Genomic DNA, 23,981 nt, shown 5'->3' on the forward strand with positions numbered 1-23,981 from the left:
AGAGGAAACTCAGAACTCACTTCCAACTTTTATTTAGGTTACATAAGACAATTAAAATTCACCAGAAACTTCCAAATATAGTTATCTTGAGGAAGCACAGATAAACACCACAAAAAGTTCCTTGGTGACAGAAATTCACTTAATAGCAGCATCTACAAGAACAACAAAACAAGTAGTAAACTCACAAGAAGGAACAGCAGTCCTGGAATTGACAAGTGTAATATGGTCCTCACTTACCACATGGATAGCTATCTCCTGTCATCCAGCTCAGTTGACTGATAATATATCTGATAGAAATGGCCTCTGGCAGGGGCGTCTGGGTGGCTCAGTTGGTTGGGCGATAGGCTTTGGCTCAGGTCATGATCTCACAGTTCGTGAGTTCAAACCCTGCATCGGGCTCTGTGCTGACAGCTCAGAGCCTGGAGCCTACTTTGGATTCTGTGTCTCTCCCTTCCTCTACCCCTCCCCTGCTCACACTCTGTGTCTGTCTCTCAATAATAAATAAAAGTTAAAAAAAAATTTTTTTTTTAAAGAAGAAATGACCTCTGGCAGGCTTTTCTCATACACTAAGTACTATTCCGACCGCCAGCTGAGTAACAAACCCAATGGTTACCCCAGTCCTTCTTTCCCTGCTTGTTAACTACCCTACCAAGAGGTGAGAAGCCTGTACAGAGTGAGACTCTGCTGGTTAGGCCGGAGTTTGGCCCATGGACATGCTTACCACTCTTGTTACTAGGGGAATGAGATCCAGAAGAGGGCCTGTACGTTTAGAGGAAGAGAATGGAGGCCCAGTTGGCCTCTAGAAGGAGCTCAGGATCTTTCCCACTCATCCTCCCCCTTGGTTCCCCAGTAGGAATGGGTCAGGACATTGCCTTTTACTCTGCCCCACCAGGCCAAGGACATTTTATCGTTCGCTTTAAGAGCAGATGAGATACTCCTTCTGTTGAGTTCCTTCGGTGAGTTCTGTCTAAATGGGTGCTCGCGATGACAAATGTTGAGGTGTTGGGTTATGACTAAGGAATGATATGAGAAATAAGAATATCCTAACCCTGCTCTAGACCACCCATTTTCAAGGGATTCTTAGGGAAGATGAAGGCAAAGAGGATGAGACACAGCAAACGGACGCTTCTAACAAGCAAAAGATTCCACCCTACCACTAAGCAGAGCTTGAGTGAGCAAAACTCAGCTTGAAGAATCTCCTTTCACCAAGTCTGATCAGAACCAAAGTAGGCTGTGAAAACAGTCCAAAGCCTGCTTTCCTCAGGGCTCACACCCAAGTGCCAGACCTATCTTCTGAAGTGAGAGGCCATTTCCACGGAACCAGAGAAAAGAGGGAATGACGCTGAAGGAGCATAGAAGAGGCTGGCCTTGGAGACCGTGTACAGCTGCACACACTGGCATTGTACAAAGGCACCAGGAAAAAGGGGGAAAGAGGGGCTGAAACCAGCCTGCCCTCTGAGTGCTGTGTCCTGCAAAGAGCTGTGTCCACCCAGGGGCTGGGGGTGGCCTTTTTAGCTTTGCGTAAAGGTGACATTAGGCTGGCAGCTCTGTTGGACAGGCTCCTCCCTGCTTCCGTGGAAAAGCCGACTACCTCGCCTCATTCACATTTATCAGAGACTGTCCTCTCAGAGCACTTAGAACAGTCCTCACTCATAAGGTGTCATCGGAGATACCAGATCTTGGCATTTCTTCTTATCAATATCTTCCAGTTCCTTAACACTTTTCTGAGATTTTCTCCTCTGCCCCAGCCCTATTCTTTTTTTTAAATTTTTTTTTTCAACATTTATTTATTTTTGGGACAGAGAGAGACAGAGCATGAACGGGGGAGGGGCAGAGAGAGAGGGAGACACAGAATCGGAAACAGGCTCCAGGCTCTGAGCCATCAGCCCAGAGCCAGACGCGGGGCTCGAACTCCCAGACCGCGAGATCGTGACCTGGCTGAAGTCGGACGCTTAACCGACTGCGCCACCCAGGTGCCCCTGCCCCAGCCCTATTCTTAAAAATGTCTGGATATTTATCACCAGATGCAGGTTTAGTGACTCATCCCATTTGCTGATATATACAATCTCGGTAATGATGTTCATCTGGGGCACCTGGGTGGCTCAGCTGGTTAAGACTGTTGATCTCAGCTCAGGTCTTGATCGAGGGGTCGTGAGTTCAAGCCCCACGTTGGGCTTCCACACTGGGCATGAAGCCTACTTAAAAAAAAAAAAATGGTGATGATGATGTTCATCTCCTGGGAGCTAATCTGATACCCCTTTAAGCATCAATGCCTGATTGTTTTCTTACTGATTTACACCCTCTGGCAGAGGAAGCTGCCATGAAGAGTAGCTACAGGTAGGCTTCCGGTAGTCTCAGAGGAGTTAGAAAGAGCCTTGGCATACTTTTCCTTACAATGTGATACTTGAAAATGATAAAAGGTGTTATTATTTCATAACATTTTTATCATTATTTATTTCTTATTACTTTATCATCACTTAAGCATACAATCAATAAGAACATGTGACAATTCATAAAAGTGCAAAGAAGAAACATCCCAAATTCGGTCAAACACCAACTGTTAACCTTTTCGTGAACGTTCTTCACCCTCTGCTCCGTGTGCACGTGTGTGAGCGCTCATACACGTGGCCCATATCTGTACAACACCGGGCCGATACTTTGATTCTACCAGGCACATTATGGAGACAAAGAGAATGAAGCAAAGTTTCCTTGAAATCTACAGTTATCTTCAGAATCACCTTGGGGAGACACAGCAGGGGTGTGATCAGGGGGAGAGACAAAGGCGGTGTTGGTCACATCTGAAAATGTGATCAAAGAGCTGAAGCAAATAGGGCAGAATGTTAACATCTGTTGAGTCTGGGGAGTAGGGCAACGAGTGTTTGCTCTAGCATTCTCTTATTAGTCTGTGAGTTTGAAGTGTTTTTGTAACTTCCTAAAGCAAGCAAGAGCAACAATTGCTGTGAAGACGTAGCGCGTGATGTGTCCGTAGAAGTTCTGCTGTTCCTGAGGTCTCCGCTGTGGTCTTTCTTTCTGGGAGTGTAGACTCTTCTGGCTTCTCATAAACTGCTCTTTACAAAGCGCAGAGACATCCACTGGAGAGATTTCTCATCAAAAAGACTGGATAACCCTCCCCTGAAAAAAGAAGAAATCATCCTTTCTCCTTAGTGCAGTGCTGATTGCCCCGGTGTCCCCAGGGTAACTGTGTGAAAACAAAAAACACTGAGCCCAAACTTGTAAGGCAGGCGTTTGAAATTACAATTTCTCTTCACTGTTAACGTCCAAGTGATGGATCTCTGGGAGACTGAAACTTGTTTTAAATTTTTTAAATTGTTCTTATTTTTGAGAGAGAAAGAGAGCACAAGAAGGGGAGGAGAGAGAGAGAGAGACAGAGACAGAGAGAGAGAGAGACAGAGGATCCAAAGCCGGATCTGTGCTGACAGCAGCAAGCCCAATGAGAGGCTCGAACTCACAAACCGTGAGATCACGACCCGGGCCGAAGTCCGACTCTCAAATGACTGAGCGACCCAAGTGTCCCCCCAATTTTTTTAAGTTGTTCAGAGATGACAGATTGATATAAATTCATGACTTTGGTGCCTGTGGCCTGAAGATGTGTTTGAGCTGGAACAGTGTCAACGCACAAAATATCACTCTGGTCAGAGTTCACCTCCCTGTGCGTTACACACAGCAGTGTGCTCTTCCAGAGCCTTCTGAGCCAAGGGATTTCGTTGACAGGGTGTCCTGACTTCATCTGGAGCCAAGATTATTAGCCTTTTTAGGATTCAGATGATGGAACCAAGTTCTTGAAGGGCTCTGACAGTTCAGCCTAGGAAGTCTGCCCTTCTGGGCAATTGCTGAAACACACCCAAATATATCAAAATCCATTCTTAAAATTTTATCACATAAAAGGAAATACATAATGAGATTATAGAACATGTGTAGCAGATTTCCATGCAGGTTGTGGAGTCTACTTTTTCAAATTTTCATATGGTAGTACAATTTTCATTTACATCTCCTTTACGTACTCAAGAGAATCACTGTTAGTCAAAAGAAACAACTGTAAAACTCCACGTAGTGAGTTTTCACTCTACGGTCCAGAAGAAGGATAAAAAAATTACAGAGAGGCACCTGGTTGGTTCAGTCAGTAAAGCATACAACGTTTGCTCTTGGGTTGTGAGTTCGAGCCCCATGCTGACTGTAGAGATTACTTAAAATAAAATCTTCAAAAAAATTTTTTTAATGTTTATTTATATTTGAGAGAGAGAGAAAGAGAGTGAGGGAAGGAGAGGGAGTGGGGGAGGGGCAGAGACACAGACACAGAATCTGAAGCAGGCTCCAGGCTCCTAGCTGTGAGCTGTCATCCCAGAGTCCGATGCAGGGCTCGAACTCATGAACAGTGAGATCATGACCTGAGCCGAAGTCAGACGCTCAACCAACTGAGCCACCCAGGCACCCCTAAAAAATTTTTTAATGTTTATTTTATTTTTGACAGAGGGAGGGGCAGAGAGAGAGGGAGACAGAGAATCTGAAGCAGGCTCCATCCAGGCTCTGTGCTGACAGCTCAGAGCTGGACGCGGGCCTCAAACCCATGAACTGTGAGATCATGACCTGAGCTGAAGTCAGACACTTAACTGACTGAGCCACCCAGGCGCCCCTGAAATAAAATCTTTAAAAAAAATTACAAAGTAAATCTTGAAAATCCCAAAGTCTTGACAGTCAAAAATCATGGAAAACTTCTATAGAAATGTTGAAGGATACTGAACAATTGACTTAGTCTGAATTTTTCGATAAATCAGAATTTGGTCCCCATTATTTAAAGGCTATTATTTGCCCCCTTGGGAGGGGAGAGAATGGCTTGTGAGTGGGCAGTGGTAAGCCAACATGAGGAGGCCTTAGCTCCAGGCACTTAAGGCCCAGCCCAGACATGGGTATCAGACACTTGTGAATTAGACGAGAGTCCTGCCTCTGGGCCCATAGCCTAAACAAAATGTGCAGCCTGAAAACGGGGAATGAGCAGTTGGCCAGTTGAAAAAGAAAAGAGAAGAAGCTAAGCCTCCACCCTCTCCTCTCCAGCAAAGGCCACCATGTTTCCTGAAAGACTGTGTAACAAACAGCCTGGCCAACAGACTGGGTGGGTGGGCACCAAGGCCTGGTGCTGTCTCCAACAGGGCGCCCAGCTGGGCCAAGAGACATGGGAGACAAGACACAGGCACACGAGCGCACTGGGTACAGAAGCCACGAACACACGCTACCCTAATGAACTGCTTTTGCACTTGGGTGGAGGCAGCTCGTGACAGAAACCTTCCAAGCTTCTGTGTGGAGAAAGGATAGGTTTTCCATCCTTTTCGGGGGGGGGGGGGGGGGGGGAGGGGGGGAAGGTTGCTAAAAAGAAGGACTTTCCGAGTCTTCACAAGAGACGTGGATTTTAAGGGCAACCTTGGGTGCTACAGAACTAATCAAGCGAAAACAATAAGAAAATGAGCCTGACAGTCAGCAAGTATCTGAGGACTTTATCAAAAAGAATTAGAAAATGGACAGATTCACTGGGAGCTGCAAAGGATCAAATCTGCAAGGTGGCATTGTGTGGCTGGGATTAAATTATTTATTCATTGTTAATTTATTTATTTATGTATGTGCAAATGACCTTGCTGCTGCAGGTGCTAAGGGGCCTCTGAAAAGGCTGGGTTTTTAGATCCAGGCCTAGAATATTGGTCCATTTAACTCATTCTTTCCTTAAGGCGATCAGCACTGACTTTTATCTAAGGAGATAGAGGAGGAAAAACCATATGTGTGCACGGAATGATGCAGGCCTTGAGCAGCCCTGAGGACCCAAGTATTTCAGCTTCATTCAAGATTCTGGGGAAGGCTCCATGCAGTTTAATGTCCAAGAAATTAGCAAATGAATGCTTATGTCAATATGCGAAAAATCCCCGCTAGTTTAAACAGATAAAAAGCCTGTGGGGAAACCCCCGAAAATGCAGGCTCTTTTTCTTTCCCTTTTTAGTTAATTTAATTTTTAAAAGAGGGCCCAGCACTTCTGGAGTTCTATGGAAACCCGCAGAAGTTACAAAAAATAAAAAAGGTCTAGTGGATGCTTGATCTTGTACATGCTTGAAATAGTCTCAATGTGACTACTGGCAGAAATAAGAAGATTTTATCAGATGTTCTTTGTACCGTGTTTGTTATTCAATAATGTCCTGACCAAATTGAAAAGCACAGAATCCACCTTTCCCTCTCACACATGCCTACAGCATGAAAACAAATAATTACTCTCTCTGTACAGCAACAGTTTGTAGGGGAAACCTGAGGGAGAAATCAATAGGGATATTATTTTCCCTAAATTTAGGCAGATAATGATGAATGAAAATGGTCATCCTGTGTTCCTGCTGACCCAGCACAGTGGGGACACTTGTGTCGGACATGACCTCTGGAGGAACAGAAAAAAGAACTCAGCGTGGGGGGCTCAGACAAGAAGCTGTACATATTGAAGCCAGCGACCCCACGCTAGTGAGTTCTCCTTAAGGAGAAAGGCCCACTTTGCAAAGGAGATATTATATGACAGTCGAAGATCCCCGAGGGAGAATCTTTCTACAAGATTGGCAACGGACACGAAACAAATGATCTGACTTGGGAAACACTGCCTTTCATAATATACAGTTGCCTCTCAAGGTGAATTAAAAATCGCTTGCCATCAATCATATCCTTTACTGATTTTTGTGAGCAAGAATATACAAATTAAATCTGCAATAAAATAAACAATATTCAAATTAAAAAAAAATCGCTTGCACTATAAAGAGGTAAGCTTTCCCCAGAAGGAGTGGGGGGTGGGGAGGGGCACAAAAAAAAAGAGAAAAAAAAAATGACCAAACAAAGGAAATGTCCTTAAATACAACAGCAAGATTTTGTTTTACATATTCAGTTGTCCTTGGTCCCTAAAATAGATTAGTACTCAAGTCCTAAATAAATTATTAAGTCCTAAAGGAGAAAAGGAAAACTACAGAGGACTTTTCCACATTGCCAAACATCGTTAATTAATTTGCAAGTTGTAACAATTTTAATGGTAAATGACAAACTGCCTTAAGAATAAAAACTTCAAAATAATTTCTCCCCTCATAAACTTCTTGGATTTATCTGAGAATAAAGGGATAGTCAGTCTAAAACCAATAGCAGTTATAATTCTAATTTATAATTCATAAAATTATAAATTCCTTAGCTATATTTTCAATTTCTGAATCCCATAATTAATTTTCATATGTTATAGTTCTATTTGGTTTGTGGCACATCACAATTTAATCTATGCTTATTCTGAACAGGAGTTTTAAAAGCACTTTATTTCTAGTTAGGCTTCCATTCATAATACGGACAGTGAGGTATCTGAAATAACTAAGCAGCACATTAAAATTCTTCTCATAATGAATAGACGAGACTTCTTTCCCATTCTTGCAGATTAAGGAGGATATTTATTTTAATAACAGAATAAAAGGAATAAAAGTAAAGATCTATCCGAAGGTATTTTATAAAAAAAACCAACTACCTAGGAAAAAAGCAGTTTGTCTTTCCTGGTATAAGAAGATAGAACATGTCATTAAAAAAAAACAAAAAAACCTAGGGTGCCTGGATGGCTCAGTGGGTTAAGCCTCTGACTTCAGCTCAAGTCATGATCTCACAGTGAGGGAGTTCAAACCCCACATCGGGCTCTGTGCTGACAGCCTGGAGCCTGGAGCCTGCTTCAGATTCTGTGTCTCCCTCTTTCTCTGCCCCTCCCCAGCTCGCACTCCGTCTGTCTCTCAACAATAAATGTTAAAAAAAAATAAGAACAAACCCAACTCTGATATTCATGTATTAATTTGTGCTCTGTAAGCAATTTGCAAATGAGTAGTAACTTTGAAGAGTTAAAGTTGAAATATTTCAATCACAAAATGTTTTATGGAAGGGAGAAGAGGAGAATCACCATCATTTTTTTTTTACTTTCTTTTAATCAAAGTTTGATTTATTAGAAACTACCAGGACACAAATTAGCAGCTATCACCAAAATGGACTCATTTTGAAAATCAGCACCCTAAGATTGCTCAGGGAACAGACTGTGCTCAGAAAAGAGCTGAAAAAAAATCACAAAATTTTTAAGTATCAATTTTTCCAATTAATTTTCATCAGCAATATCTAATTCACTACCTGTTGTAAGCTTGAAATGTCAAAATAATCATTCAAAAATAAAGCTCGAGTACTGAATTTTATCATTACAACATTTTGCTTTTTCATTGAGTGGAGATTTTTTTTGTTGGTGGCTGCTCATGCAGAACACGAGCAGATGCTCTGGTCTGGTGAGGGCATCACAGGACGCTGCTTCTTAGGATAATTCGGAGTTGGCCAAGAAATTCAAAAATTGTCCTTTTTAAACCCTGAGGTCATAAAGAGCAACTAAAGCAAAAAGAAAAATCTGTATTTTACTGTGCTCACCCTTTTCAAGTCATACATAGGTATTCGTTCTTTTTATAATAGCAATAAGCAACAGCAACATGTTCTGGATAGATGCCTTAGAATGTTCTAGGCATTGTGCTAAGCAACTACCTTAGATGGTTTCATTTCAGACTCAAAATAACCCATGAGGTAGGTATTATTATTTCCATTTCCAAAAGGGGAAACTGGTCATCAACAAGATTAAGTACCTTGCCCCAGGTCAAACAACAGTAAATGGTAGAGCTGGATTTGAACTTGTACCAATCTGATTCCAGAGTCTGAGCTCTTAGATACTATGGTTCTGTCTCTTGCAAGCATCTTTTACTTCTGGTTTTTTGTCTTCTTGTGTTTTTTTGGACATTGACTAAGAGTTACCGTTGATTTTCATGGAAAACTCAGCCTTGTATTTATCATTAAACAGGCCACAATAATGTGCTTTCTTCAGTGTCATTTCATCTGTCCCTCAAAACCGACGGCGCTCTGAAGGTGCAGGTGGCCCAGGAACTCTGGCCCTTCCCTGATGTCAGTGACTCTGCTCACCAGTCCTCATGTTCAGAACCATCATTCTCTTTTCTCTGTTTTTGCTTTATTATCTCTTATCTAATACTTCTCAAAGCCTGATAAGAATAACAGACATTTATATGTAGCACTTCTATGTGCCCGGGACGGATCTGAACATTGTACGGACACTAACTAGTAATATCCTCATTAACACCACCACTGGGCAAGTGTAATCATTAATCCCCACTTATAGATATGGAACAGAGACAAAGGTCACATAACTTAACAAAGGTCACACAAGCTTTGGTGATCTAACCAATTCACTATACTGTGTGATAGACAGCACCTAGAATTATTTATTTACATCTTTATTTTCTGCCTCCTACTTCTACTAGGTAAGTGGAGAAGAGCTTCTGTCTTACCCACCACTGGATCTATACCACTTAGAACGGTGTCTAGCCCACAGTAGGTGCTCAATAAATCTGTTGCCTGACAGACAGCTTCTTTCCTATCTTCCAGCCTTAAGGGCATTTCCCTGGCCCTATAGATATTCCCAGATAACACAAGCACCTCCTTAATTTCATATGACATACTAGTCATTCACAGACCATCAGGTGCAATCTTTGGGTCTTTTGCTTTTTTCAAGGTTTTCTGGTATTGTCTTTTGGTGGGGGGAATAGAACTGAGCCGTCTGCTGCAAGTGCATCCCAGCCTCAAAGCTTACAGGTCTCTGAGATGGAAGGACAGAGACCACAGAGACACATTTCTCTGTCTTGCTCAGTGCCCCAGAAAGATGGTCTCTCCTACAACCTGCATTACTTCACTCCTCGTGCGTGCTGGCTGCTGGGTTTGCCCAGAGAGTCAGGAGCAGCAGATGGGAGGCTGGGAGGAAGTTCCATCCCGGCGGTTCCTCTGCCTGGGTGCCATGGTTTTGCCAGTGGCCGCTCCCTCCGTGACTAGCAGCTCCTCCTGGGTGGTCCCCCTTGCAGCGGTTGAAGGGTCCTCTCCTCCAGCTCCCCTGGCCTCCTCCAATAGCGCTGCCTCCCTTCACCACTCCAGGCCTGATGGGAAGGCCTTCCCACTGCGCTAGGTCTTGGGAGCCACATCCCTCACAGGCTCCCTCAATCTTGCGCACACCTCTGGAAGGGTTCCTTCATTAAATATGCTTCAAAATGGCAGCTGAAAGGTCCTCCTTCTTCCTGCCTCGATGCTGACACAGAGACGCCTGGTCTACCTCCCACCCAATGCAGCACAGCCCTCCGCAGCATCCTCAGCTTCTGTCTGCTCACTGCCAACGTTCAAAGGAGTCTTCTTCTATTTATTAAAATGTTATTCCTCTTCCAGGGGCAGGAAAGATCTTCCCATGAAATCCTGTTTCTGTCTGCTGGAGCACACAGAGTAAGCCTCCTTTTCCCTCCGCCTGACAGCCCTGTAAATCCTGTAAATATTTAACCACAGCTGTCGTGGCCTCCCCCAAATCTTCTCTTCCCCAGGCTAAATGCATTCCACTTATTTTCCACTTCCTATCTCCCCACGCCTCCATCTGAATGCCTGACAAGGGAGTGGAGAAATAGGAGAATAAATTTATAATAATTGATAGGTGTGAGTGGCAAGATAAAAGAACCAGGAAGGAAGCAGAATTTGTCTACTTCTGACTTCATCCCTGGGGCTGATCTGTCAACTTCTCCTTACATATTTTTATTGTTATTACCACTTCAACTCATTTATCACGCCACAATTCCCTTCTCCTGCACTTTTTGTATATTGGTAAAACATCCATAATATAAAAGTTAACATTTTAACCGTCTTTAGGTATACGGCTCGGTGTCATTAAGGACATTCACATGGCTGTTGTACAACCATCACCACTATCCATTTCCAGAATTGTTACATCATCCCAGACGCTTTGCACCCATTAAACACCAACTCCCCATCTCTTTCTCCTCTTGTCCCTGGTAGTCTCTATTTTCCATCTCTATGCCTTGCCTCTTCTAGGTACCTCATGTAATGGAACCACATAATATTTATCTTGTTGTGTGTAGCTTATTTCACCAAGCATAATATCATAAAGATTCATCACGTTGCAGCGCGTGTCAGAATTTCCTTCCTTTTTGAGGCCGTGCGACATTCTGCTCTAGGGGCCAGACCACATTCTGTTTCTCCATTTGTCTATTGATGGACCCCTGGGCTGTTTCCACCTTTTGGCTATTGGGAATACTGCTGCTGTGAACATGGGTATATAAATGCCTGTTTGAGGGCCTGCTTTCAATTCTTTTGGATATTTACCTAGGAGGAGAATTGCTAGATCACATATTAATTCTATGTTTAACTTTTTGAGGGACCCGCACACTTTCTCACAGTGGCTCTCCCCTTTCACGTTCCCATCAGCAGAGTACAAGGGTTCTCATTTGTCCACATCCTCGCCAACACTTACTATTTTTGGGTTTTTTTTTTAAACAGCCATCCTAATGGCTTTTTGAAAAAAAAAAAAAGGCAGCTTTATTGATATAATTTGTATATGATAAACAGTATATTTAAGGCACATAATCTAAGTTTTTACTTATGTATACACTTGTGAAACCTCTATCATGCTCAAGATTACTTCCACAGCTATGATTCCAAAAGTTTCCTCAGGCCCCTTCAGAACCCCTTACCCCTGCCCCTCACCTTTCCCAGGCAACTTCATCCATTTTTTTAACCCTATGTATTTTGGGATATCCTGCTTATTCCCTTCCATCTGTGAAGCTGATCTCTTGGATCAGATGAAAGCAAGGGGCGCCTGGGTGGCTCAGTCAGTCAAGCATCTGACTCTTGATTTTGGCTCAGGTCATGGTCTCACAGTCATGAGACCCAGCCCCACACTGAGCTCTGTGCTGACAGTGTGGAGCCTGCTTGGGATTCTCTCTTTGCCCCTTCCCTCCTCAAAGTAAGTAAATAAATTTTAACAAGAAAGATGAAAGCAAAATTTCTTAGCAGATATTTTCAACAGATTTTACACATACCAAGTCCACCCTTCCAGAAAGCCACAACAAGAACAAAACAAGTGTCAAGAACAGAATTTCTTTGAACTTGCAGTCTCTGCTTATACCTCCCTCTTTCCCAAACAGATGCAGAGAAATCAGATTCAAATTACAGTTGCCTTTGGGGTAAGAATTCTTATTCCAATTTTATAAACAAAAGAACTCGGCTTCAAGAGGTTAGACAACTTGCTCAGGATCCCACGACTTGACACCAAAAGCACAAGCCATTAAAGAAAAACTAGTAATTTGGACAGCATCAAGCACTTTAAAAGATACCATTAAAAAAAAAACCACAACTCACAGACTGGGACAAAATATGTACAAACCATATATCTGACAAAAGACTTGCATCAGAATATATAGAGAGCACTTGACAGTTGACCAAAGTTTTTAAATGGGCAAAATATTTGAATATACATTTCTGCAAAGAAGATATACTTATGTCTAACAAGCACACGAAAAGATGGTTAAAATCATTAGTCATTAGAGAAATGCAAATTAAAACCGTAAGGAGATACCACTAGGCACCCAATGGGATGGTTATAATCAAAAAGGTAGACAATAACAAGAGCTTGTGAAGGGATGGAGAAACTAAAACCCTTATGTGAATGGGAATATAAAATGGTACAACCACTTTGGGATATGGCTTGTCAGTTGCTTAAAAAGTTACACATAAACTTGTAAGACAATCCAGCCACCCCGCTCCTAGGAACCTATTAGAGAAATGAAAACACATGTCCACACAAATGCTCATGGCACCATTATTCATAACAGCCAAATTAAAAACTGGAAACAGGGGCGCCTGGGTGGCTCAGTCGGTTAAGCGCCCGACTTCGGCTCAGGTCATGATCTCGTGGTCTGTGAGTTCAAGCCCCGCGTCAGGCTCTGTGCTGACAACCCAGAGCCTGGAGCCTGCTTCAGATTCTGTGTCACCCTCTCTCTCTGCCCCTCCCCTGTTCATTCTCTGACTCTCTCTCTGTCAAAAATAAATAAACATTAAAAAAAATAAAAAATAAAAACTGGAAACAGTCTAAATGTCCATCAACTGATGAATGAGTAAACAACACGTGGTATATCCATACAATGAAATAATATCTGTCAATTGTAAGTAATGAATTCCCAATACTACAACATGGATAAAACTTGATGACATTATGCTAAGCGAAAGAACCTCGACACAAAATACATATTGAATGATTCCATTTCTAAAGGATGTGTAGAAAAAACAAATGTATAGAGATAGAAAGTAGGTGGAAATATCCTAAAACTGCCTAATGGTGATGGTTCCACAACACTATAAATGTACATAAATCACTGAGTTGTAAACTTACGATGGGTGAATTTTTTTTAAGTAGGTTCCATGCCCAACATGGGGCTTGAATTACACAACCCTAAGATCAAGTTGAATGTTCTACTGACTGAGCCAGCCAGCACCCCTACAATGGGCAAATTTTATAGGATGTAAATTATACCTCAATCAACCTGTTTTTAAAAATCACACAACTGGTAAATGGTAGTACAAAATATCAGGGGAAGTTATCTTGAAAGATCTATGATTAATGAATCTATGCAAAGAAAGAGGCAGGAAGTAGAATATAAATTGGTACTGGATTTCTTCAAACTCCCTAAAAATTAAAACAAGCTTATTTGGGGGACTGCATTAAGCAACCATTTTTCTTTCATAGGAAGCCATTAATAACTTTTATGGCCTATTTTGCTGTGTTTTAGATTTCTCATGTTTTTTTATTCAGTCTATTATATGCCCCAAGATTCTGTTAAATTTGATATGGGTTGAATAACTTTTTGATTTTATTTTAAACTCTGTTTTATTTGAATTCCTGTAACTGAAAGCATTCTAGTAAACAGTAAGTAGTCATAGGGGTGTCTGGGTGGCTCGGTCAGTTAAGCATTCAACTTCGGCTCAGGTCATGATCTCATGGTCCGTGGGTTCGAGCCTCACATTGGGCTCTCTGTTGTCAGCACAGAGCTCACTCTGGATCCTCTGTATCCCTCTCTCTGTCCCTCCCCCGCTCTCTCTCTCTCAAAAATAAACAAACATCAAAAAAAAAAATAAGAGTAAATAGTTACTGTGAATGTACTCCTATGACATAAGAACAGTCTCTGAGCTTCTCTGAGGATGTCCAAAGGACTGCTTACTGGGCTAACTGCACCAGCCAGCTCTCCACATTATTATTTCTGTAATATGGTGGTCATTACTTATGAGCAGTTAAGGCTTCATGGATACAGATAGAATATTGCAATGCAAAATTATCTGTGGCAGGAATTTAGTTCTCTACCACAACACTCATCTGCCCTTCCTCCCTCGCCCTCTTCCTAGCTGGGCACATTGCTACTCAGAACAAACGCTCACATTTCCCAGCCACCCTTGCAGCCTGCCTTATCCATATGCCTAAACTCCAGCTACATGTTATAAACAGAAGTGCTGTGTGAGATTTCTGGAAATGGTACTTAAAGTGAACAGACCCAGTGGAAAGAAACCCCAGTTTGCCCTTCTGCTTTCTGTTCTTCTTCAGGCCTGCCACTAGGACTGAGAAGTTCTGGGCTGCCTGCCTCCGTCTTCTTTTATGGGATGGAAAACCACTTCTATTTTGTTTAACAGACAGAAGCCAAGTTTCTTTTACTCACACAGAACCTCATCCTAACTGACACACTGTCTAACAGAAAAAGAATCCACTGGAATAATTTCTGTGAGGAAACAAGACAGAGGAGAGCAAGCAAAGTGCGAATGCTGACAGCAGTGTGTCTGTGAGGCCTCAGCACAGGGGGTACCGTGATACTCAGTAGCCATGGTTACAAGGACTACAGCTGCCATATTGGAAGTCATCTCAATAATAGGATTTCTAGAACTATACTTAATGATTGCTGCCCAGCGAGGCAGCAAGGGGTAAACACTCACACATGTCACATGCTCGTTTCCTAAATCTGATTTATCTTTTCCAAAGATTGGAGAATTATCACAAGGTGAAAGCCAAGTCCACCCAGGAGTCCCTGAAACCCTGATCCAATCACAAGAATATTCCCTCAAAACACAAAAGTGTCTAACAATTTGTAGTTTCTTAAAATTCTTAAGAACACAGTACTTGTCGACCGTGTAGATGGTGAAAATAGTATCTGGTGTCTGTTATGGTCATCAATCAGGTACATAAAAAATGTGCCTTCAGACTTAGATTTGCCAGGTGTTGAGTAATGTGGTGGCTATCTTGGTGCTACGTGCAGGTAAATGTTTAGCGAATATTTCAGAGGAGACCAAATTTAATTAATTTTATACCCATGACAGTGGTGAGATAATGTGCATGCCAATGTCCCTGGTGAGGAGTTGTTACAAAATACAAGTTTTAATGACCGGTGGAATAAATGTGGGTTGGTAGTTTGAGCTCTGGTGTGGATATATGTATTACTAATTTAGGCTTAGAAATATTAAATGACTATGAAAAGTACTTAGACAACATAAAAATTCCTGAAATTAATCTTTGCTCCAGCGTCCCCAGGAAGTCACCTTTTTGAGTCTCAGACTCCTTCCCTGTACCAGAAATAGGATGGACAATGTGACCTCTAAACTTCTTTTTAGGGCTAGCTTCCTACAAACATGAATTTTCTCCTGGGAATAACACACTACAAAAATAGAAATAAAAATAAGTAAATAACTGAGTAAATGCGTTGTTTTCAGATTTGCCGAATGGGAAATTTTCTGGGAATAAACCAACACACATCCCAATATAGTTAAGAGTAAATGATCTGGATACTGAGGCAAATGAACTTTCCTTTAACATTTCAAGTTACTAGTTACTTTAGACTATCAAAGTTCACACGGTAGTATGTTAAAACTAAAAATACCCAGCACTGTCAAAATCAGAAGGGACTTGGCATGTAACTACGTGTCCATTCCTACTGCTTTTAATAGACATGTTTGATACAGATACCCTAGATAACTGCTCTGGCTGAGAGAAACACATTCCAAGGTTATCGGAATGGGGCGCATTTGCGTGTGGGAAATAAAGTGTTCACAGAGTCCTTCTGCTTTGGGGTTATTCATACATCATCTCTGTAATTTAAAATTCAGGATGTGATCACTCCGGTCAGTACATCCAACCTGCCCGGGCTGAAACAACCTTCAAGGTTCTGGAAATTAGAAAGTGTGGCCGAGAAGCTGTTGGGGCTGACAGGTCAAAGGAGAGCTCATTACTTGTGTGTTTTGAGAACCTGAAATCCTCTCATAAGACTTATTTTAAGTTCCTGGAATCCTACATTTCCCTGAAATCCCTTCAGTTCATCAGTAAGAACCAACTGGGCAGAACATAACAAAAGTTGCAAAGAAGCGATGACTCCCACCAAAGAGCCTATGGCCGCTCCTCATTACCTGTACACCAATATATTCTTATTGCTAAAATCATACCAACAGATTCTGACATCAGTGGATTATGGGAACAGAGAACAGATCAGTGGTGGCCTGGAGGTCGGGGAGGGGACTGACCATACATTGTGAAGACAATGGATGGGTCTTAATGGTGACGGTGGCACCCATTTAGCAGAATCCACTGAACTGTATACCTAAAAGGTGTGAATTTTATTATTTGTATATGATACCTCAGTTTACCTGAGTTACAAAATAAAAATAAAGGCATATATCAAAAGACACCCACCAGATAATCATATTTAATCCAATTTTCTGGGAATTTTAAATACACGCACACATACACACATACATACATAAATCCGGGCAAGAATCAGTATCTTAACTGCTCGCCTGAGTGTTAGACCAGAAGGACTTCAGCAGATGCCACATAACATTTGGAAAAGGTGCTGCCGTGAATTCTCTCTTAGAAGATAAAACGATAGTTTATCATCAGCTCTGCGGAATACATTCAGCAGTGGTTAGGTAACATGAGGAATTAGGACAGAATGCTACATCATAATTACCTGGGACTCTGATGTGGAATCAGAGCATCTGGTCACCAAATTTCCAGCCCTTATTTTCCCCTGCTCTTATGTCACAAACAAGAGACAGGATGCATTCATGACATGCATTTATTTATTTAGGAACTTTTTTTTTAAAGCACTTTGATGACTGCCTCAATATTTTCTTAATTTTACGATGATCAATCATTCTAGTAATTTTTTCCCATGTATAGCATTTATTTATTTAGGAACTTTTTTGTAAAGCACTTTGATGACTGCCTCAATATTTTCTTAATTTTACGATGATCAATCATTCTAGTAATTTTTTCCCATGTATAGTAATGTATCAAAACTTTCCAGTTGCTGCAGATATGGAAAAGAGGGGCGCCTGGGTGGCGCAGTCGGTTAAGCGTCCGGCTTCAGCCAGGTCACGATCTCGCGGTCCGTGAGTTCGAGCCCCGCGTCAGGCTCTGGGCTGATGGCTCGGAGCCTGGAGCCTGCTTCCGATTCTGTGTCTCCCTCTCTCTCTGCCCCTACCCCGTTCATGCTCTGTCTCTCTCTCTGTCCCAAAAATAAATAAAAACGTTGAAAAAAAAAATTAAAAAAAAAAAAAGAAAATGGAAAAGATATTCTTTTCATTTGTTTGTTTTATTTAAATTCAAGTTAGTTAACATACAGTGGAGTCTTGGCTTCAGGAGTAGAACCCAGTGATGTATCTCAGATAGATTTTCTATCAGGCTTTTCCATGTCAAAACTGCTAAAGGCCAAAGACGAACTCACTGACTGGTTAAATTTATTAATGGGTGTAAATGTTCAGGTAATGTAACATGTTCTCAAAGAATCATCCCTAGATCCTGGCATCGTTCCTTACACTGGAAGGGCAATTGTATTGCTAAAATCAAAGTACATGAACGATACTCTAAAATGCTTTTCCTAGATAACTGAACGAATGTGAGTAAATCTGAGAAAATGAAGGAGAAAGTGGGACTAGTCATTAATCTACTCAAGGCTATTCTCTAAATTGCCTTTCTGAGAGTTCCGTTTAAACATGAGAGATAAAATGCATGAGTTTGTTTCCACTGATTCCTGAAACCCTTCTAAAATGACAGTAAGGGAATAAAAATGCTATCGACTCACAAGGACAAATAGCACAGTAGTAAAGACAACAGTGATATAAGAGATGTCAACAAAATTTTGATGCTGAAAGCACAGGGATGAATGGTAGCTGAGGAGCAGAGCTGAAGCCTCAGGACACGAACAGGGGTGTGCGGATGAGAAGGAAATGAATGCCCAGCACAGACCCCTGGATAAGCTCAGAATCTGGATGCATCAGAGACCTTGGAAGGCAAGGATAAGGAAAGGTGCTGGAAAAAGAAGGTAGGAAGTTCGACTAAAGAGCCGACAGACCCCAGGCAAACGGACAACCACCCCTCCCCCCTTCCCACCAACAGAGGAGAAAACTAATCTTTAGAGAAACTGACCCAGTGAGGCTCTCCTTCAGACACATCAGGGAAACTAGGCCCAGGGGTCAAGAGTCGCACTAAAACCAAGAATTAAGTGGAAGTCTACCCACTCAATAGTTCAACCCCAAATCCTTCATCCCCTTTGGCCCCCAGAATTCTGGTGGCCAGAACCTTATTCCCAAGGCAGAAGATAAGAAGATTTCTCTATTACGGAAGGGACACAAGAGAAAAGACATCAAAATGGACATTTGGGAATCACCCAATGAAATGACTGGACCTTCAGCAATCACTGTCTTTCCACCAACACCCAGGGAGCATTCAACTGCCTTGAAAATAAATGAACACAGAAAGATCACTGAACATTTAGGAAAGTCCTTACCACGAAAGATCGAGAAAATTAAAAAAATAAATTAAATTAAACAAGAAAAGAAAAGGAAGGAAAAGGAGACTACAAAGACAACACAGGGAGAAGAAAACTTAACCTCCTATAATTAATACTTTCCGAGGATAAGAAAATTCATTTACCACCCATTCATTCAACAAAGATTTATTGAGCATCTGATTTATGTTAAGTATTGTTCTCATTTCTGAGGATGCTGAGGTTTTAAAAAGGATACAAAAATTCCTGCCTTCATGTAGCTTATATTCTAGTGTATAATGTACCTATGAAACTAGGCAGAATGCTGTTAAGAGGAATAATCACACAATTTTTAAAAAGAGCGCTAATAAATTAAAAACTATTATAACCATCTCCATTCCTCCTGCTTTAGTTCAGGCCCTTGGATTTTTAGAGTAACTTTAAGAGGCCTCCTTGCATCAGATCTTACCAACACCACCCTATCCATCCTTCTCACAGCTGCTAGAATGATTTTTATTCAACCACTACATCTTGATCGTGTTACTCTTCTTCCTAAAATCCTTGAATGGTACTTCGCTGCCTTTCGGATAAAATCCAAACTACTTTGTAAGTCATTAAGGCTCTCTATGATCTGGTTCCTACTTACCCCTTCAGCAGCACTACCTACTTGCCACTCCTATTATATCCGTATCGAATCACTGCTTACAATCTGTTAAATATATGATGCTTCCTCTCATGCCTCTAGACCAATGGTTTCAAACATGATTTCAACCAACAATATGCAATACATTTTACACTGTAACCCAGTACAGTGTTTCCCTCCCTCCCCCGGACTCTCTCACACACACATACAATGAGGGAGCAGGAGTAGGGGAAGTTTCGTGAAAGAATACTTATCCATACTATCTGAGATGCTTTCTGATAGATTTTTTTTTAATGCTAGCCATGACACATGAAATTGATTTCATGACCTACTAATGGGGCCCAATCAACTGTTTCAAAAACAGTTTTAAGTCTTTGCATATTTTAATGTTTCCATCACCTTTTCTTCTTCTGGCTAATTCTCACCTGTTTTCAAGACTCAGTTTAAAGTGCTCATCCCTCTCCTTGCTCCCTGGATTTAGATATCCCTCTGTGTTTCTTTTCTTTTCTTTTTTTTTTTTTTAATGTTTATTTATTTTTGAGAGAGACAGAGACAGAAACAGAATGCAAGCAGAGGAGGGGCAGAGAGAGAGGGAGACACAGAATCCAAAGCAGGCTCCAGGCTATGAGCTGTCAGCACAGAGCCCAACGTGGGGCTCAAACCCACAAACCGTGAGATCGTGACCTGAGCCGAAGTTGGGCGCTCAACCACTGAGTCACCCAGGCACCCCCCTCCCTCTGTGTTTCTGTAGTACGCCTGCCACTCCCTATTACCACTGTCTCTTCATTGGTTTGTTTCCCCTACTTGACTGTGAGCTTCCAGAAGGCAGTGATTGAACCCCTACTGCCTGGGAAACAGTGTCCAGCACAGAGATGACCCTCAATGAATACTGGCTTATGAATGCATCCATTCCATTCTTGAGTTGGGTAAATGGTAATGTCTAAAATCACAGAGCTCCCAATCCCTTTTTTTTTTTTTCCTATTTGAAATAAGTATCTCCTGGGGGATCTCTTACACATTTCCATAACAGAGCCACCCAGAAGCTTCTAGTTTTAGGCAAGAGCATTTGTCTTCCCGTTATGGTTTAGAGAGCGATTTTCAAACTTTTGTTCCAAGAGCCCCTCTATACTCTTAAAATTAGTGAGGGCCCCAAAGAGTCTTGATTTATGTGAGATTATTATGTGAGATTACACACACACACACACACACACACACACACACACACACACCCGTATACGTTTGTATTTATTACACACATCATGTAAGCCTCCGGAAACTCCACTGTTCACTTGTCAGAACAAGAATGAAAAAGGCAAAGAACATCTTAGTATTATTATGAAAACAGTTTTGTTCCCCTCCGCCCAGGCCTCTGAAAGGGTCTCAAGGACAGACTCCCACAGGTCCTCAGACCACAGTTTGAGAACCACTAATGCAGAGTACCTAAGCCATAGATACTGTTGCTTAAGGGGGTTCAGTAACACCTCTGCTTTTAGCACCAGAGCCTGGAACTAATTTAAAGATAAAGGAGTATCATATGGGTCAGTTTTATTATTGATAGAACTCTTGGACAATATGGCAACAAAGATCTTTCCATTATCACCTAATCACAGTCTAAAAATCTCAACTTTCCCACGGTAAGAGCAGACTCCCACAAAACTTTTGGCATGGGAGAGCAGTCCCAAATGCATGAATCCTGTGGACAGAGGTTCTTCCAAAATCCGAATCTGAAAAGTTACTCTTCTGTTTCTGGAGAGGAGAAAACAAGGAAGGTAGAGTAGAGCTGAGAATGTCATTAGCAGAGCTCACTCAACATGGAAAGAGACACAAGGAACCAGGAATAAGTATTTCACCATAATGCTGGGCACCAACTCTGTGGCATCACACACACACACACACACACACACACACACACACACACACACACACGTCCTATTTTAAAAATAAGACAAAAACAGGGAGGGAGACAAACTGTATTTAAGAATCTTAAATACAGAAAACAAACTGAGGGTTGCTGGAGGGGTGTTGGGTGGGGGAATGGGCTAAATGGGGCGATGGATGATGGGTATTAAGGAGGGTACTTGTTGGGATAAGCACTGGGTGTTGTATGTAAGTGATGAAACCATTTCTACTGCTGAAACCATTACTACACTGTATGTTAACTATTTTGGATTTAATTAAAAATTTTTAGGGATGCCTGGGTGGCTCAGTCGGTTGAGCGTCCGACTTCAGCTCAGGTCATGATCTCACAGTCTGTGAGTTCGAGCCCTGTGTCAGGCTCTGTGCTGACAGCTCGGAGCCTGGAGCCTGCTTCAGATTCTGTGTCTCCCTCTCTCTCTGCCCACCCGCCCCCCCGCTCATGCTCTGTCTCTCTCTGTCCAAAATAAATAAACATTAAAAATTTTTAAAAAATTTTTAAACATAAATAAAAATAAATAACGTCCTATTTTAGCAGTGTGCCAATTTTACAAAAGTTCCCTATTACTAAAAAAAAAAAAAAAAAATTCTGCCTAATCTGTGAACTTCTTTATAACATTTAGTGAGTGAAACACTGAAATGTGACTTACATTCACAGAAATGGGTACCACATTCTAATACAGTGACATTTGCCTATGTTAACATCTCTGTTTAAAACACTGTTCGCTTTTCTTCTCTCAGCCGATTCTTACCTTCATCTACAAATGCTTTCCTAACATTTTAAATTATTGTTTTAAAAATTTTTATTTTTTTATTATTTAAAAAATTTTTTTTAATGTTATTTTTGAGAGAGAGAGACAAAGTGTGAGCAGAGAGCGGCAGAGAGAGGGAGACACAGAATCTGAAACAGGCTCCAGACTCTGAGCTGTCAGCAGAGCCTGATGCAGGGCTCGAACTCACGAACCATAGGATCACGACCTGAGCCAAAGTTGGATGCTTAACCGACTGAGCCACCCAGGTGCCCCAATATTTTTATTATTATTTTAAATCTATGTTAGGAATGCTGTGTCTTTTAAAAATAACTCTAGGAGTGCCTAGGTGGCTCAGTCACAGTTGAGTGACCGACTCTTGATTTAGGCTCAGGTCACGATCCCAGGGTCGTCCACACTGAGCATGGAGCCTGCTTAAGATTCTCTCTCTCCCTCTGCCCCTCTCCTGCTCACTCGCGCTCTCTCTCCCTCCCTCTAAAATAAAAATAAATAAAAATAAAAATAACTCTAAGCTGCAGAATCTACTTGAACTCCTGCTGTTCAACAAAGACAAATTCTCCAACGGGGGTGGACATGGTGGTCCATGCCTTTTGGACACCTACCAATTTTCTACCAGAACTGGGTAGCACCTTGAGCAAAGATCAGAACTGGATTGTTTTCCACAGTTAGAAGTACATTCTCCCATGCTTCCTGTTCCTTAGACACCGCTTATGAGATTAAGCAGCATTATAAACAACACCCCAAGAACATGTGTTCAGGACATAACGATGTAAATTCAAGTTCCTGATGAGTACAGCCACATCTTTCTTGACAAATATGAATAATTTTGTTGAACGGATACTCTTGGCCTAAGGAAGTGCCTGAACTGTTCCTTTACTTTTCCATCTGTCCAAGAGGTAAAAGTTCCTACGCTTAACTCTCTTTCAGGCAGAAAGGCTTACATAATTTCCATTCCAATAAATTCCTCTTAAAGGGGAGAGCTGTTGATAGCACTGGAATACAGCACAGTTTGGATGTCAACGCCAGAGAAAAAGGGAGAGATGGGGAAAGAGGGTTGTACTATTGAGCAAGGTGTAAAAAAAAAAAAAGTAAATTTAGCCATGTACTTTAGAGAAAATAATTCTTTTGGCAATGAGAAAGAATTTAAGACCTTTTGATCCAAAGGCAATAGTCCAAATATCTTTATAGATTCCTCTGAAAAACAACTTAGGATAGTTAAATAAATTGTTTTATTTTTTTAATAAAAATAATGCTGGTGAATGAAGCAATGAGAGAAAAATTTTAAATTAAAAAAAAAACTTTATAATAATGGCTTTTTAGTAAATCAAGGCAGAACCTCATTTAATCTGCAACAGAAGTGTGATTATTAAAGTATAAAATAAGATACTTAGCTGTCAGCCTCATTATATTTTTGCATTTTTCTATGCCAAATAAATAGGGTGTATTAGTCCCTTTTCCTTTCCTGAGAGAGACGATCTCTACGAAACAAAGTGAAATGCGCCCCGAAGACCGCACCCACTCTTTCTCGTCCTCTACCACATGCGCTTTTACCAAACGGGAGGCACCCAGTTACTTTCCGCTGCCCAGCCCCTAATATCTTGGTGCATTTGTTGGGATTTCGAGCTTCTGTGTATGGCTTTCCCTCGGTGCTCAGACCCACTGGAAGCAGAAGTTTCTAAGCAGCAGTAATATTAATGGCATGAAACTCCATTGTTTGTTAACTGGGTATATAATTTCCTACTCAAATACAAATTTCAAAGTTAAGTGTCTTCGCCAGATAAACTGAGAAACCCTAGACAGTTGAGAGACACAAGCATGCTTCATGTTGCCAAAGAAAATAAGAAAGACCTGACAAACTACAGGCTAAGCATTAGACAGACACATAGAATCAATGTGCTTTTTCTCATGCAAAGAAAAAAATTAGATGCAAACTTTACATTT

At 41.4% G+C, this 23,981-nt stretch overlaps 1 long non-coding RNA gene across 3 annotated transcripts in view; it reads right to left on the bottom strand.

The window, feature by feature from the left end:
• Positions 1-1,982: 1,982 nt before the first annotated feature.
• The window catches only part of LOC125164712 (uncharacterized), a 42,233-nt gene continuing 20,234 nt past the window's right edge, over positions 1,983-23,981 (bottom strand). The window contains exon 4 of one of the 3 annotated variants that reach the window (XR_007151867.1): positions 1,983-3,132. This is a non-coding gene — a long non-coding RNA (uncharacterized LOC125164712). Of the gene's footprint in view, positions 3,133-14,083; positions 14,095-20,967; positions 21,103-23,981 lie in introns of those variants that run through there. The other 2 variants (XR_007151869.1, XR_007151868.1) reach the window with 2 other exon arrangements.

This window comes from Prionailurus viverrinus, chromosome B1 (assembly GCF_022837055.1).
Source record: "Prionailurus viverrinus isolate Anna chromosome B1, UM_Priviv_1.0, whole genome shotgun sequence".
In the NCBI taxonomy this organism is placed as follows: Eukaryota; Metazoa; Chordata; class Mammalia; order Carnivora; family Felidae; genus Prionailurus; species Prionailurus viverrinus.